The sequence below is a fragment of the Sebastes fasciatus genome, chromosome 7 (assembly GCF_043250625.1).
Source record: "Sebastes fasciatus isolate fSebFas1 chromosome 7, fSebFas1.pri, whole genome shotgun sequence".
NCBI lineage: Eukaryota > Metazoa > Chordata > Actinopteri > Perciformes > Sebastidae > Sebastes > Sebastes fasciatus.
Window position 1 is genome coordinate 28,409,680 of NC_133801.1, and position 15,236 is coordinate 28,424,915.

Here is a 15,236-nt window from a genome sequence, read left to right on the forward strand (position 1 = left end):
GCAGTCACAGATGATGGAATTACATAGGCTGTGTGTGTGTGTGTGTGTGTGTGTGTGTGTGTGAGCATATTCTTAACGCTGCATGATCGTAGGTATATGTGTGTGTGTGTCCTGTACAGTATGTGTGTGCAGCTGAACATTTGAGGCTTATATTTTTCTGCACCAATCGTCGGTATTTTGACGACATTGCAAAAGACTGAATTCTATGTCAAGTGCTGTAAACACTGGACACTTAAGAAATTCCATACCAGTTTCACTTCTTCAGAGCATATATACATGTGACACATCAGCCTGTGGCTTGTGACACTTGACTGCATCGAATTCCTAACGCGCAATAAAATGTCCAGGCATAAGAAAATAATGGATAAGACAGAGGCGAAGAAATGCCTTTATGCAAAGGGAAGTATTAATAGGGAAGAATTAATTATGTGAAATGAATGAACTAGTATTAATCCATGCAAGAGCAGTTTAACTGAAGGAATTAATATAGTTTATTACATGGGAGGCGTGCGGTTTCCAGTCAACTAAACGCTGCACTCCTCCCTCAGATGATTTTGAAGAGGGAGAAGAAGGAGAAGTCAACAGAGTCACGGCTCTTCTGCTCTTCTCCTTCCTCCCTGCCCATCGGCAAGAAAAAGGGAAGAGAGAGGGGCGCTCGCCCGTCCTGCTAGCCGACACCACAACATGCTGAGGTTGGCATACAGCCGATCTGAAAACAGAACCTGAAGAAGCCTCTCTTGGTTCTAACCTGCTCATGAGACCCCCAGGACCACAACCACTTAAACACTCACGATTACAAGACAGCAGGTTGTGTAGTGTGAACAGTACTGCGATCTGCCGACTTTGAAAGTAGTGTGAACTTAACTTAAACTGGTGCCAGGAGCCAAATCAAGTCTAAGTATGTAGACACATTACAGATGATTTTTTCTTTGTTGTATAAGAGACCGTCTATATTTCACACCAAACGTTTGATCGGTCAGCTTGTAACAATACTTTCTTCATTTAACTATCGGAATGAAATTGAAAAGTGTTGCCTTCACGACAACAGTGGAGCTGTTTTAAGGGGCTGTCAGGAGAAGGATTAGCATTAGCTGCTGCAGCAGGAGTCTGGTGGATCATAGCCAGAGGAGAGAAAGGCGAGTGGGGTCTGACAAAAAGCAGGAGGCCTAAAGTCAGCCCGGCCCGGGGCGAAAGCTGCACTCCACAGGGACACAAACACACTGAGCTCAAGTCTCTTCTGATAAACAATGAGTGAGAAAACACACATGTGGGCAGTGCACATGAGCATACATGAAAATACATGCAGCACACAATGTGTTTGTGGTGGAGGCGTTAAAGCCATGGGCCTGTTGTACAAAAGGATCCTTTGTTCCATTACGGCAACACACACACACACACACACACACACACACACACACACCAAAAACATGAATGCTCCATGCATACCAGGCAGAGCAGAAAGAGGCTGCAGGTTCAAGGCTGTCAGGGACTGTTGGAAGATTGAAAGTTGCATCTATCTGTGTTGTCTCTCTGGAGTGCAGCTACACTGCATATCATTCTGTCCATGCATCCAGTGACTCATGTTAGGTTGTTGTTGTTGTATGTGTGTGTGTGTGTGTGTGTACACTAGATAGAGAGACTGTGAGTGCATGCTGTACGTGTGTCAGGTCACCTTACAGCAGGTTCTGTCTGGAGGTGAAGATGAACTGTTGGGAGAGAAATGTCTCGCTGTGTCGGTATCAGTCTGGTTGCCTCCCCCCTCCTGCACCCTGCCGCCCTACATTTCACACATACACTCTATTTTTATGTTGATGTCTCTGCATATTTATATATGTTTTGTTAATCAAAGAAATATGTAAATTTAAGAGTTGATATTTCTGTTGACTTACAACAAACTGTACAAGTCACCTATGATCTCATCCACGATTTTTCCGTGGCTACTTTTCACGGATATTTTTGTATTTGTATATTTAGGTGTCCACCTGATATACCCTTTGGCTTTACTTTAGGATCGCCGGTTGACCATCGGTCGTTGGAACCGTTGGGAAAGTTATTGTTGTCCAACAAGACTTCTCGGTGATGATAGTTATGCTGTCGGTGAGTCCTCCGGTGGATGACCACCAGTCGGAATCACCAAGTCAGTTGGTCGACATCCCTGGACGGCTGTTGGATGCTCTGACATGCTCAGTGGGGGCAGCAGAGGATGGCCAGGACCGGTGCAATGGGAGAAGGCAGCGTCGATCCCAGCACCGACGACCCCGGGTGAAGACTCCAGTGGCGAGGATGGTTCTCCCTGCAGAGAGTTCAGTTGTTGATGCCCGCCTGGTTCGACCTCATTGGACTGCGTCAGGTTGTTGACAGAACGCCGCTGAACAACCAGTGGATCCTCCGTGGGGTTTGGGGAGAGTGCATGTGGGACAAGGTAAGTTTGCTGTATGGTTTTGGAGCATGAATAGCCTTGAAAAATACTCCACACCTGGGTAGAGGTAGAGTTGAAGGTGGAATTGTCAGCGATGCTTGCTTCATCTGTTTTTCTAGTTGCCGTCTGTTGTTTGTGGGGCGACTGGGCAGCTGCTGGCTCTTAACGCGATGACGCGGAGCTAACTCGGCCTCCTCTTCTTCCTCACCCTCTCCACGTCCTCGGCTGCTTCGTGCAATGAGCCATAGCGCTTTGGAGGAGTAGCCCAAACAGCCCATGTGGGGGATATGGGACCGTCCAGCAGCTCCAGTGTTACACTGCATCATCGTCTACCATGCCATACTTCTGCACACCGTCACTGTAGAAGTCATGGTGAGGGTCAAGAGAGTCGTCATAGCTCTCCAAATGAGAAAAAACACTGCTGCGGGGTTCTTGGTCAAGGTGGTTGAGGAGAAAAACTTTCAAGAGCGGGGCGGCTCCTTCGAGCACAGAGCTGGCAGATGGCCACTGAGTGAGTGCTAGCCCGGCGTGAACAGCTCTGAGGCAGGTTCGCCTCTGGGATAAAGGTCTGAGGGAAGGATGTAGCCGATCCTGCAGTACACAGACGGACAACGCTAGACCTCTTCATCTTCTTAAGTCTAGTTTACCTCTTCACCTGTTGACTGCTTGATAGCTGAAGAAAAAATGGGAGCATTACTATGGTCGCACAGCTGTTATATGTCACATGCAAGTGCGGACGTAAGGGGGTCCCGTGCAAGGCGCAAGGGCGCGAAAGAAATCTTCGGGACTGCACATGCACGCAGGGATAAACCCAGTAGTGACAGTACAGATAGTTCTACATATAGTACTATCTCTACACAGCAATACTGAACAATACTGTTTCTTTATTTCCATGTCTACTTACTTTGTGGATGAATATGTAGCCTCAGTCTTTGAGCATGATATTATGTATAGCCATCAAGTGCATATTTAATATCTTTTCACAGGATTCACATTTTATGAAAAAGTCAGTAGGAGACAGAGCTTTCAACTGACTCCTGGAGCTAACGTAATTAGCTAGTTACAGTTGCTACATCTGATTACATCTGCCAGCGCAGGTTGTCATTTCAGGCAACACTTCAATGTTTGCTGGCTTGAAAATGAAAAGCTGCTTTTGTCTTCCTCTCTCTGAAATCAAGGACCCATTGTTTCAAAAACAACAAAAGAAATCAAATACAAATCCCTGTTATCATCGTAAAGTGCACATTTGCTGTGTGAGAACAGAAAACTTAGCAACAGGCATAGCAAGAGCAACTAAGAGTTAAGATATATACATCATGTTGAGCATTAGTCAGCACAAGGATAGAAGTACTGACTGAAAGATCTATGATGAACACACAGAGCTGTGATATGATAGATCCATTTTTCAGTTTGGATTACAACTTCACCACATCTGTATTGCGACTGTGATAAATGGCTTTATACACTTAGGAAGAATTGAAAACTAAAAACACAGATATTATCCTTTAAATACCTGCTATCAACCAGGGAAGCCAAGGTCTTTTTTAATTAGAGCACTCATTTAAAGTACTAATATTGTATATCGCAAAGGCCCTCTGACTCTCAATAGATAAGGTGCCTCATTCTCTCTTTAAGAGGTACTAAATCTAAGAGAAAATTAAAAAATGTTAAAGGAGGGTTTTGATGTCTGAAGTTGCTTTACAGTTTTTTCCTCCCTAACAAGAATAACACAATTTGGCATACAAGTTGTCAACATTTTAAGATGCTCTATATTCTGTCACTGACAATACACTTGTCTCTGTGCAGCTTCAAACCACTGGACCACTATTCAAACACATGCAATATCAGCTGTTTAGAAAGAGACACACATCAAATCATTGGAGCTTTTATTCCCTGTTGGCGTATCAAAATAGCACAAACGCGGCTGTGAGCTATTATTAATAATATAGATGGGATAATACATCTGGGAATGTGAGTTACTGACAATCAAAGAAAGACCATTTACAACAATAGTGTGAGGTAACGCCTCTGTCTGACTCTGTCTGGTCCTCTGTCTTATTCCTCTGCTGCCTGCCCCACCCCGTTCACACAAATTCATCTCTTTCTTTTTCAAATAAAAAAAAACCAAGAACACAATCTAATATGCATGTTTATGTGTCCACATTTATTTGAAAAAAATGTCTAACATGACTGCATGCATTAATGCATAAATACACACAGAAATTTGGGCTCTGGGTAGCCGTTCTCAGTCTGTAATTACCTTATTTGACACGCGTGGCATTTGCTTGCATGCATTCGCACCCGCCCACACAAACAAACAAGCAACAAACCCATATGCATCAAACCAAAGGTGCACACACACATTCACAGTCCAGTGTTTCCCCCTATATGCAATCAGCAGCGGCACTGTGCCGCTGCAAAAAATATGACCGTCGATGCTGTTTTTTTTTGTGTTGTTTTTTTTATGAGAGGAGAGGAGATGGGAAAAGGAGAGGAGAGGGCTCCGTCTTATCTCTTTAGAAACTAACGTTATATTATTTAGCTCTATGGACGCTTCACATCCAGGTCAATTCACACACCTGTGAGTAAAGCATAGGCTATAAAGGAGAATCTCTGCACTTACCTGATAATATCAGCACAAGGCTCATAGCAACAAGCACAACAGCAAGCAAGCAATGCTTATCACGGATTCAGTATTACCATTGGCCGAAGGGAAAACAGTCCTGCAACTCAGTAACTTTACAGACAGCTCGTTTCCTGGTACCGTACAAATCCCCCCCATCCCACAAACATCGTGGATTAAATTACAGTTAAAAAATCATAGTGGGAAATACAGTTTAACTGCAGACAGTTATCAGCCGATATTCAGCAAAAATATGCGACCGGGAGATCGGCGTTAATGCTTTCTAGGCGCCGACCCCTGATAACGCGACACTGTGAACAACAAATCCGTAATAAAAACTTGAAATAGGCAGAAGGATGTGGTATTCATTCTTAATTTATGTTGATACATAGTATGTTTATAATATGTTTGAATAATGGCAATAAGAAGCTTCACGTGGTGTCACTGAATGCATCACGAGAGATGTCAGACAGTATCGTTAAGTAACGTGCAGAGCTGCTAAACTAAATAAAGATTGCATATAAGTTAACAGTTTGTCTCACGTGAACGTTTCTTGAAAACACACCAAGCAGACCACGAAGAAGGTCTATGTGGTCAAAAACCTGAGCACGCCAGCCATTGTAGCCCTTGGCTTACTCACCCATGTCGACAGCATAGACATGGAAACCCTCAAGTAAAGCTATCCCAAGCTATGCAGCGGCCTAGGTGAGGTACAACAACTGTATGCCATCAAGCTTAAACAGGGGGCTGTGCCATTTTCCTTGAAAACCCAAAGGAAGATTTCATTACTTTTGGTGGGGAAAGCCAAAGAAGAGCTCCAGTGCATGGAAAGCCTGAGTGTCATACGCCGCGTGGAGGAGCCAACTGACTGGTGCGCTGGTATGATGGTTGTGCCCAAGAAAGATGGTAAGAAGGTGCGGTCGTGTGTAGACCTGACCAGCTTGAATGAGTACAGTATGTGTGCCGTGAAAAGTACATTCAGCCTTGGAACGCTTGCTGGAGCGAAAGTGTTCAGCAAACTGGATGCCAACATGGCATTTTGGCAGGTTCCACTCACAGAGGAATCAGCCAAGTACACAGCGTTCGTCACACCCTTTGGTCGGTTTCCCTTTAACCATCTTCCATTTGGCATTGCCTCAGCGCCTGAACATTCCAGTGCACGATGGCTGTGGTCACAGAGAGGCTGGAAGGTGTGGTCTGCCTCATCGATGACATATTGGTGCGGGGGGCGGGACCAGAGAGAGCATGACGCTCAGCTCCATGCTGTGCTACAAGGACTGGAAAAGGCAGGCATCACCCTGAATGTGGACAAGTGTGAACTCTCCAGGATCGAGGTGGTCTTCTTGGGTCACATCATCACAGCCGTGCCATCCACCCTGACCCAAGGAAGACAGGCCATCATGGAGATGAAGGAGCCCATAAAAATGTCAGTGAGCTGAGGACTTTTCTCGGGATGGTCAATCAGCTGGGCAGGTTCATTCCCCAGCTACTGGAAAAAGACAAAACGCTCCGTGACCTTCTCTTGAAGAAAAACTTCTGGGTGTGGGACGTGGACCAGGCAACAGCATTTGAAACGCTGAAAAAACACTGTCTAGTCCTCCTTTGCTGGCCATGTACGACCCAAACAGAGACACCACAGTGTCAGTTGATGCATCATCGTATGGCTTGGGAGGTGCGGTCGCTTACTCCAACCGAACAGCGGTATGCGCAGGTAGAAAAGGGGGGTCTCACATGGGCCTGTGAATGGTTCCATGATTTCCTGATAGGGAAACATTTCTGCCTGGAGACCGTCCATAAACCCCTCATCAGCCTGCTTGGAGCCCAAGCACTGTATCTTCTGCCGCAGAGAATGCAGCGCTTCAGGACGAGACTTTCAGCTAATTGTTTTGTTTTCCAGCCCGCAAACTCTGCTCTCATGAAACCAATTTCTAGGAAGCAGGAAGCTCTGATAAAGCTACCAGCTCAGCTTCAAACAGCAGACAAACAAAGCTAGTGACTAGCTGGTGAACGCAGTGGAGCATTTAACAGCTAAAGAGCCAGATATTTTTCTCAGGAGTTGGTAGAGACCAAAAACATAGCAAAAAGAGAGTGAATATTGGACTTAGATTTGCCAGGTGACAAGAAACACAAACTCATTCAGTCTATCAGTCAATTGTGCATATTATTGTAGTTCAAACTGCAAATCAATCCATGCTTTGGTGAATCCCCTTCCTACTTTTACTGCACTGAGGCAATACGATCAATGTTTAAACTCTTGACAAATACTGTACGTCTCCTCTGCTCGCGCTCATCAGCACAGAATCCACTTTCCCCCACAGTTCTGCATGAAAAGTTTGCTTCTTAACTTCTCGAGTTATTAGATTTGACTAGCTCATTTTTCATCTTGACAGCTTCATTAAAGCACCCTGAAAAAGCTCAAAATATTTGTGTGTGTGTGTGTCGCTATGTGTGTGATCACGAATACAGTCTCCTCGTCCATTTCCATCAAGTCTGCTCATCACTGACACGATTTCAAAAGCAGTTTTCTCTTTTTTTCTCGTCTTTCTTCCCATCTCTCTTTCAATATCTCCATCCTTCACAGCCATTGTCCCTCTTTCCTCCATCATCCATCTCACCATGCTTCATTACCCTTCACTTTTCCTATCATTTTCCCTACATTTCTAACCCCCTCCTTCCTTCACCCTCCATCTTACCACCATTTCCTCTACTCCTCCTTCATGATACTTTCTCTTTTTTTTCACCAGAGAAAAATACAAAAACAACAACACTTGTCTGCTGGCTGCCGGTTTGTCTCCAGCCTCTCCGAACCTTTCCCTGCTTTGGTATTGGCTGACTGGAGCATCTGCTATATTGGTATTGGCTGGTTCCAGCAGGTGAGGCATAGCTGTGCCACTTAATCAATGCCCTGCAGTGGGGGAAGCATGAGCCAGACACAGTGCAGCAGCAGCAGCAGCAGCCGTCAGCATTGGCAGCTCTCCATGTAGCTGAGCATGGGGATGGCATGACCTTCAGACAGCCAGGACCAGCAGGAGAAAGACACACACACACACACACACACACACACACATACGCACACACACACACACACACACACACACACACACACACACACACACACACACACACACACACACACACACACACACACAGGCGTATACACAAATACAAGCTGTGCATATTTCCCTCACAAATCACGTTCTTTCCCAAAATGTCTGCAGGCCACGCCCAGAACTCCACCTTTTCCTCTGCAGAGGCGAACGCTCAACTTCTCACAATGGGAGAACGACTGTGAGCATGGCTAGTATGCATGGCAGGAACTTTTTGAAGGTCAAGAAGAGGCTCAGACAATACATGCACGGACACACTCAATAACAAACTGCAGAGGCTGCCAGATGCATGAAACGGAACTGCTATACACTCCATTAAGAGGGGTAAATATCATTGTTACAAGCACAAAACTCAGGAATATATTCATGGACAAACAGTCTTTCTTCAATTAAAAATGTACGGATGAAAAAAAATAAAAATAAAAAGGATGTGTTGAGTTCAGTTATTATTATGATATCATACTGTCATATGGGAAAACATTTTGGAAACAGTTTTGAAGTAATATCCGGAAGATATAAGCCCTGACATGACAAAATATTGCAGATAAAAGTCTTTAGATATGATTAAAAATTACCCTCCTTCCATCAGGGTGTGTCATGTCATATCTCCCTTTTTTTATTAACATCGCAACAAAAAAATCTTTTGAAATAACACAAAATTGCCACTATGCCTGTTAACCCCCTGAGACCCACGAGGTTACAGATAACATATGAAACTAATAAACCTAAGGAATCCATCGGTACCAACCATGCCATGCCATAGCTTGTCAGGAAGGAGGCTAAATAATGCTCCAAATTTAGGCAAAATCTTGGTGAGGAAAACTGGCATGGCCTTTTTAACAGGGGTCCCTTGACCTCTGACCTCAAGATATGTGAATGAAAATGGGTTCTATGGATACCCACGAGTCTGCCCTTTACAGACATGCCCACTTTATGATAATTACATGCAGTTTTGGGTAAAAAGCATGTTGTTTTTTGAATGCAGTATAAATGTGTTATTTTCGCCTTTTCTAAAATGGTGTTTTTGAATATTTCTGCATACTGGGGTCCCTAAACAGTCTTCGAATTTAATAAATTGAGTATCACAGTAAAGTTGAGACTCTTGTGGATCCAATGTGCCTAACTACATTCATCTGTAATGATGTTAGTAATGATGACAGTAGCCATTTCATTGTACAACCATTTTTTGAAACTTCACGTCACTGTATAAAATGACCTGTGGTGACCTCCAGGATAATTACACCTTAATGAAACTTTACAACCACTAACTAGAGACCTAGAGCATTCAGAAGAGTTAGTCTTTGCTAGGTATACTGACAATAAGGGCGTTTCCAGAACAGAAATGCTTGCCATCTAATCTAAATGCCATTCTTGCAGAAATCTCAAAACGGCAAAAGTTTTTGATACCAAATCACAGCATGGCTTTTTCTATTGTGTTTGATATGTTGGCTTCACTTTTAGTAAGCTGTCATGTCATCCATCTTAATATTTAGTCTTGGTTCATCACAACAAGCGACCCCTTTCACAACGTAACTTGATACTTTGTCGTAAAATATCGATTTTAGCCTTTAGGATAAAATTGAAATTAGTAGCTATGGATGGATGCAGATATCTTATCTTTCATTTCGATCCTATACCTATGTGTTCGATGTGGCTGCCATCATATCAACATCTTATTCATCCTGTAAATATTTGCTGGGTTACAGCCATTTCACAGCATGGAACTGGCAAGCAATCCCAGGTCCATTCATCGTATTTCATTCAGCAAAGATAAAAATACACCCTAAACTGTAACTTCTTTTCCACTCCATCTCCCTCTCTGCCCCCCCGCCCTGCTCGTCCTGTCTCAAACACTCCTCCCTCATCTTGTCCTCCTCCCTCACCCCTGACCTCCCTTTGCTCTCCCGCCCTTCTCTTCTCTCCCCTCTCGAAACCCCGTGCAGAGCCGGCAGGCCCCCCACGTCGCGGGCCTATTAACGGCCCTTGGTTCGCTATAATGATGCCTCTCCTTATGTCTGTGCAGCTGCTGCAGTGCTCAACATCCGCATCATTGTTTCACTGTCACTCTCTGCTGTCAGGTGTTGGAGACAGAGGATGGAAACGCTCCCATTGGGTTTCTCTGTCCACGTCTATCTCATTTCCAAATGTTGATAATTGGCTTAAACTGATCTATCAGGATGTTATAGTGGTGTTGTTTTTTTTTAAATCAGATATCAGTTTCCCCCATGATATGTTGGATATTATATTGTATCATTATTATTTGTAGTTTTCAATGGTTATTTCAAGAATTTCTTGCAGGAAAGTTGTTATTCTATCACTTTCCACCATGAAAAATACACAATTTTGAGGGATACTATTAATTAAATTAATCAGAATCAGAGTTAGAAATAGTTTATTGCTCCCTGGGGGGAAATTGGTTGAATGTGAGGAAATATAAAGATTAAAAAAGTAATAAAGATAGAAGAAGTTGAGAAGAAATGATGCTGGTGTTGGACTAATGTTGGCTGTCCTCCCACTAGAAGGAGTCCGCAAAATTCTTTTACAACAACACTGCACCGTTTTTGTGCATTTATATCTGTGTGTACATTATGCGTCCATGTTCTATGGGACAGCAGACAGCTGCTGCAGGGTCCATCAGTCAGCTGCTGTATTTATAGGGTGATGACCACAGAACGCTAACAGCTGCATCACACATGGACAGAGACAGAAGACGACACGGGGACCTAACATGTTCGACACTCCTCTCTTCAATCCCGCCAGTGCTCAAAATGACTCTAGAAACCTGAGCGAAACATGTGTCTGCACAGGATTTCAAACAGCCTCTTGTTGGCACATCAAAGGCAGAGAAAGCAGGGGAGACTTATGGGACATGTCCACTGCAGCACCGAGGAGGATAACGTGTCGGTTGCAAATAAAACATTTAAAAAAAAGGAACATTTCACTGCTTGGAGTGATATATACGCTAGAGGCCACTGATCCTGTACGGGGCTTTTATTGTGAAATTGATTTCCCTACCACGTACGCTTCCTTACACATGATTTTGGGCATGGGCATGTTGGTAGAGCAATAGCAAAGAATGGATTACAACCACAGTGTGTGGAAAAAATAAAATGCACTGCTCCCTATGTAGATATGAAGGGCTCATTCTAAGCTATGTGATTTAATTAAATGCTCATTTTGTCCAACCAAAACCTAAAGATATGCAGTTAATTGTTTTCTTTTTAGCGTCAATCGACTATATAAATCAACTGATTCTTTCAGCTCAATTGCTGCATCGTCACATTTCAATTTACATTTGCTCCGTGAAAGAGAGAACAATATTTTTTGATTTACAGTAAATAAAGTTTTAAAAATATATCCGTAACTATGCCGGGCTTTTCTTGTGGTTATCCCTCACCTGTGCCAAAAATCCCCGCATGTGTATGTCAGGGTATCTCATGAGACTTATCTGTATTGTCTCTCTTCTCACATGTTGTGTTACTACCTTACCGTGATAAGGCTCTCAGTAACACACCTCACACTCACACAGACCACTACCAGTCTGTCCTCCCAAAACAGACTCCCTCCTACACACCTGCTTTCATCTGCTCAACTATATAAAATATATAACAAATCAGTGCTTACAGATCACTGGCAGGTGTCATCCGTAAGTTCCAGTCTGCTGTCCTGGCAGCTCCTGAGGAGAGAGAGAGAGAGAGAAGACGTTAAGGTTAATATCTACAGCCAAGGGACGAATATTCTGATGGTTTGTACTTAAATGGATGAAGTTAAAATGTTGAATTTCAAAGTTAACCAGGTCAACCTGGCTAGTCCATTATTTATGGATTAATACATAAATCTTTATACAAATTTATGAATGCCTATTTTATTGAACAATTAGTTATTAATCAATTAAATGCTTTATTACTATGTCCGTAATTCTTGTGGTCCTCCATATAACTCTGTGATGTACGATGACAATAAATGAACCTTGAAAATAACAGAAAAGTGAGCTAACCTTTCAAGGAAAATAATTATTTACAGGTAGAGCCAAGTGGGATCATGACTGAGGTTGCTTCAAATCCCCAAAGTATCTACACATATGTGAATGGAAGGTAAACTAGTACCATTCCATACATGGGCATATATCAAGGCGGCCCTCAGCAGGGTTCAGAGCCCCTGATGGATGGATAGCCGGATAGATCGTGGTTCTCTTGGGCAGCCCCAGTGTGAGTGTGTGCAGCTATATGAGTGTGAGGTAGGATGATTCCGAAAAAGAAAAGGGCATTTAATCAGATTTCACTCCATAAATAAAGGTTGTACACAAACAAATATTGTTAATACTCAAAGTCTCGGGCCTTGCTGACGCTGAGCGGATATTTAATTTAAGACAGAGTTACTTTGTGTGCAGTTGTTGATAATTCAGTGCACCGTGGTCACAGCGGTGATGCTAATTGATTTCTAATCACAGACTGCTCCTCTGTGGAGGACGCAGCCTTTCACATGAGTGCGGTGCCTTGTTTACGATGTGTACAAGAGCCTTAATGAGGCTGATTACGACCACGGTGCTGCTATACCGATGACGACTGCAGCACAAAGACAAAGGAAAGCCAACGAGAAAGCAACTGCTCGGGATTTCAGTCGGATCCCATCACCGGTGTTACCCATTAAAATATGATACATCCCATCGCCCATCTACTCTGCTTGATTGCCATAAAAGTTGGCTGTGAAGCGCTTTAAGGTTGGCAGAAACAAAGAGACAGATAGAGAGAGAGAGAGAGAGAGAGAGAAAGGGGGGATTCATCCTGAGTTTGAGCTCAGCTGTGATGTAACTGTGGACGATGGCTGTGCCGCAGTAAATTTAGGAGGCGATATCCTCAAACGGCCTCAACTCCCTCCCCCCCTCCTCCTTCCTTTTTCTGTCTCTGCCTCCCTCCTCTTCCTCTCCTCCATCTCTTTTTTTCCCCTCTCCTCATGCTGGTGACATTTATCTCCTCCACACCCTATCTTTCTTTTTCTTTTTTTTTTGCCACAAAAATCTCCAACTTCCCTGTTATGCCCTCATGCAGACTCTAATATTACCTTCTCTCCTCTTTTTCTCCCCCCCCATCTCTTCCCCCTCTCTTTGCTGCTGTCAGATTGTGCATGTATCACTGCCTCTGCTCTCCTCCTATGCCCAGCATCCCTCCTCCTCTGCTCTCAGGCTGCAGCAGCACTAACCTACACACACATACACACTTAAGAGAATAATGTCTCCCGCTAAATTCCCTTCAATAGGACTCTGGCAGCGTGAAACACGTTAGCGCGTTGCAAACTGTCCACCCCCACATTAAAGCTGCTTGTTGGATAACCTTACTGCTTTTAATAACAGTATATCCCCCAGACGTATTTAGCTCTACTATATGTTTATGGCCCCCTCCACACATCTCAACCTCTCCCTGCACCACTCTCATCATCGCTCGCCTTTCAAGTTCCCTCCCTCCTCATTTTCTTTCTCGTTTCCTTCCCTACCTTCAGCTCTCTCCTATGTGCTCGCCTGTCGATTCAGGTCTCTTGTGTGTACTATACTGTGGCTGCATGGAGACTCGCTAATGCAGACAATTTTACGTTCTAAAAAGCTGACATTTACATTTAAAACGATTACAATGTCAAGTCACGTAACACTTTGGATGCTGTGTGTATACAGTCACATATGTGTATGTGTGCTGTATACATGTGTGTGCCCATCCCTCTCTCCTCTCTCCTCTCATCTCCTCTCCTCTCCTCTCTCTCTGACTGATTGAGGGTGGGGTAATCTGCACCGGTTGCCATGACACCAGACAGCCCTTGCTTGGCGAAGGCACGTAGCTTCCTCTCTGCTCTATTTCCCTGCAGCCCTCCGCTCAGGATTGTGTGTGCATCTGTGTCTGTGTGTCTATGAATCTGTGAGAGTCATATACGATGCTCATGATGCAGAAAGCTAAGGGGGAAAATAGAGTATGGCAAGAGCATATTTACTGTTTCTATATGTTGAACCGAGGGGGGAAATAAAGCAAACAATAGCCATCTTAAGACAAGTAAAGGTTTTCAATGCAAATATTTTAGATACGTGTCTGAAACAATGTTAATATTGGAAATTACTACAATTAGAATAGTCAAATGTTAGATCCTCTTGATATTCTGGTGAATTATAGTCTAGGATTGCATCCATTCCTCATTACGCTCGGACAACCTGAAACCCAGTCAAGGACTCCCGGGCTTCCTGCAGCAGACGTTCACCACAGATGCCTACCACAAATCTTGTTTTACGAACCGGGTTGTTTCCCCTCTTAGCCATTTTTCATTTTTATTCTACCTCGGTGTTGAGACAACTTGTTCTGAAACCCAAACTGTCGAGGGCAGCTGGGACGTTTCTCAGACAACACGAAGCGTCCTGAATCACCTCATGCAGAGTCGGTATTAGTCAATGTTAAGACTACATTTCTATATGATTTGTCTTAATGTATTACACTCTACATGAACTGGCTTTAAGAAATGCATTACAATCGCATCTATAAACAGCAAAACTATTTATGCTTCATAAATCCGGTATATAGTATCTGTCCTCATTTCGCAGTTTCATTTGATATGAGAGATTTAATTCCTCCAGCAAATAGATGTTCCCAGATCTGATGCAATTACTTTTCTTAGTCTCAAAAGGCAATCACAGTGTTTTGAACCACTCTCCTCACAGCTCTTGGAATCCTAATAAAAGTGTCCATGCCAGCTCCTATCCATCTATCTATCTCCAGACTCCAGCCTAGATGAATAATTTAGCAGGCTATATTTCCAGCCATCTGCTTTTTCTCTCTCTCTCTCTCTCTCTCTCTCTCACTCACTCACTCACTCACTCTGTCGCTTGCTCTCCCACCATCATTCTTCTTTTCCCTTCTCAGTAAAGTCTCCCGGTTCGGATTCTGCTCTCTTTCATGGTCAATGATGGAGTTCCACATGCAAAATCCCAATTAGAAAAACATGCAAAACATTGTTTTGCATTTACATAAGGGTTTGCAATGTGAGAATATTTAAGAAGCGTGCTGTTTATCATGAAAAATGCCTCCATATCTACTGCTGCTAAACTGATGCTCTT

The 15,236-nt window shown here is 43.6% G+C and overlaps 1 protein-coding gene across 19 annotated transcripts in view; it reads right to left on the reverse strand.

The window, feature by feature from the left end:
• LOC141770516 (uncharacterized) overlaps positions 1–15,236 on the reverse strand; it is a 458,180-nt gene that overhangs the window by 54,959 nt on the left and 387,985 nt on the right. For all 19 annotated transcript variants that reach the window (XR_012594577.1, XR_012594576.1, XR_012594575.1 and 16 more), the window contains one exon: positions 11,774–11,825. The gene's annotated coding sequence lies outside the window, so the exon portion shown is untranslated. The remainder of the gene's footprint in view (positions 1–11,773; positions 11,826–15,236) is intronic.